Source organism: Equus przewalskii, chromosome 9 (genome assembly GCF_037783145.1).
Source record: "Equus przewalskii isolate Varuska chromosome 9, EquPr2, whole genome shotgun sequence".
Taxonomy (NCBI): domain Eukaryota; kingdom Metazoa; phylum Chordata; class Mammalia; order Perissodactyla; family Equidae; genus Equus; species Equus przewalskii.
The window spans coordinates 22,081,259-22,083,267 of NC_091839.1; the positions used below are offsets into that span (position 1 = coordinate 22,081,259).

A 2,009-nucleotide genomic window follows, 5' to 3' on the forward strand; every position below is an offset into this window, starting at 1 on the left:
AATACTTCATTATTCTATGAGAAAATTTTTTCTTCAGTTTCTTGAATGATCCTCTCACATGCTATTCCTTTTTCCTGGAACTCTTCCAGAAATTCCATGCTCAGTTAATTTCTGGGTAAATTTATTATGCCAAATTGAAAGTTATACCGTCAAAGACATCCTTACAATATCCAGATTATGTCAGGATCTACTGTTTTATTATTTCATAGACACTGAACTACTCCACTACAGACATTAATAAAATATAAGTATTTATATAATAATTACATAATATTTCATTTACAATTGCTGTTACTATTTATGATTTATTATTCAGAAGAAGGGTGGGCTCGTAGTTAAGGTTCAGTGCTCTCAGGGCCACGGCACTCTCTTTTTCTCAGGGGTATCCACACTAGGCATCTGTCAGTTGTCATAGTGTGGTGGCTTCACATTGCTCGGATGCTGAAAACTATGCCACCAGTATTTCTCATACCAGCATGATCACCCATGGTGGACAGGTTTCGGTGGAACTTCAAGATGAGGAATTAGGACCTGGCCACCTACTTTCAAAACAATTGGCCATGAACACCTACAAACAGCAATAGAGCCTTGTCTGATAAAGTGCTGAAAGGTGAGAGTACGGCACCAAAAAAAAAAATTGAGCAAGGTTCCACTCTGATATATACAGGGTTGCTAGGAGTCTGATTCAACTTGGCTACACTAACAACACATTGGGCAGAGGTATAGTCTGTCCTGTTCACCATTATCTTCTAATATGACTGTTTCACAGTTGTGCTTGCAAAGCTGTGAGGATGAGTGAATAAACAACTAAACATTACACAAAAACATGAGTTTATATATTTCTGGTAAGATTAGGAGATTTTGTATTCCTTATCCAGACAAAGCAGAGCCTGTGCACACTGAAGTCATGGCTCATGAGAATGAAAGGGAAACATCCAGTGATTGACATTGACAGTTGCGAAACACCCATTGATTAAGGAAGAGATGTTCAGTAATGACCAACTTGGATTATTAAAAAGAGCAATACAGACTTTGAAGATGATGGTGAGAGTGTAAAAAGACACAAAGGTGATCACCAGGGAAAGAATGCTTTGGGTGGCTCTGGACTAGGCAGGATTTGGAAGAGACATTGGTTCTATGAATGTGTCAAACCCTCTGCATGTGTCTGTACAGGATGAAAGCATGGGAGCCACTGGCCCAGAACCTCAGAGATTGACAGCCATGCTGCATGTAGTGATTATGTGATTTTGTTATGAAGTGCCCCAGAATGGTATTCGAAATCCGTTTTCATTGTGATGTTTCTGTTGTTCCATTTGCTGGTCATGTACATAGGAAAAACTATATTTACCAGCAGGTGCAGGATCCAGCACAAGAAAATAAAAGATCCAATGTGCTTGGAAGATTTCTGTTTAAGTTCTGCCCCTCTGGAGTTTCTAGGACTGATGGTGATGGCCTTGAAGATACTCAAGAGGTAGGTGTTGCTGATGGATGCACCCATTCCCACTCTGTGAAGATAGAAAACAAGTTTGTATCCCATATCATTGAGGAAATCTTTCAAACCAAAAGCTGCCATTGTCCACGGGACTCCTTTAGAGAGGAGGACTAAAGAGTTGGCTACAACCAAGTGTTTGAGATTCAAATCAGTGGAGCTTAACCTGTGTCCAGCGGAGTAAAGGAAGAGATAATGGTAAAGAAGAGAGAAATTTCCAAGGATTCCAAATACAGTCTGTGATAAGATCAATCCTATTGCCACATCCATGAAGGCCACTCTGCCGGCTTGCAGTGCCTGATACCTTCTTCAGAGCCAGAGCATCCTGCATGGGAATATGATGCACCGGCTTCATTTACCATGTCAACTGAAATCCAATATTCCCCATTTACCATTAGTTTCCCTGTAGAAATATTTATAGTTTTCCTTTTATTAACACGCTTTTCATAATTGAATTTGTAACCTTTAAGAGCATTTATTATGTATGGACAACTTCCATGAAGGCTACACATGAGGTTAA

The 2,009-nt window shown here is 39.7% G+C and overlaps 1 pseudogene; it reads right to left on the minus strand.

Annotated features, from left to right (window-relative positions):
- Positions 1–905: 905 nt before the first annotated feature.
- Positions 906–1,759, minus strand: LOC139073696 (vomeronasal type-1 receptor 4-like; annotated as a pseudogene).
- Positions 1,760–2,009: the final 250 nt, after the last annotated feature.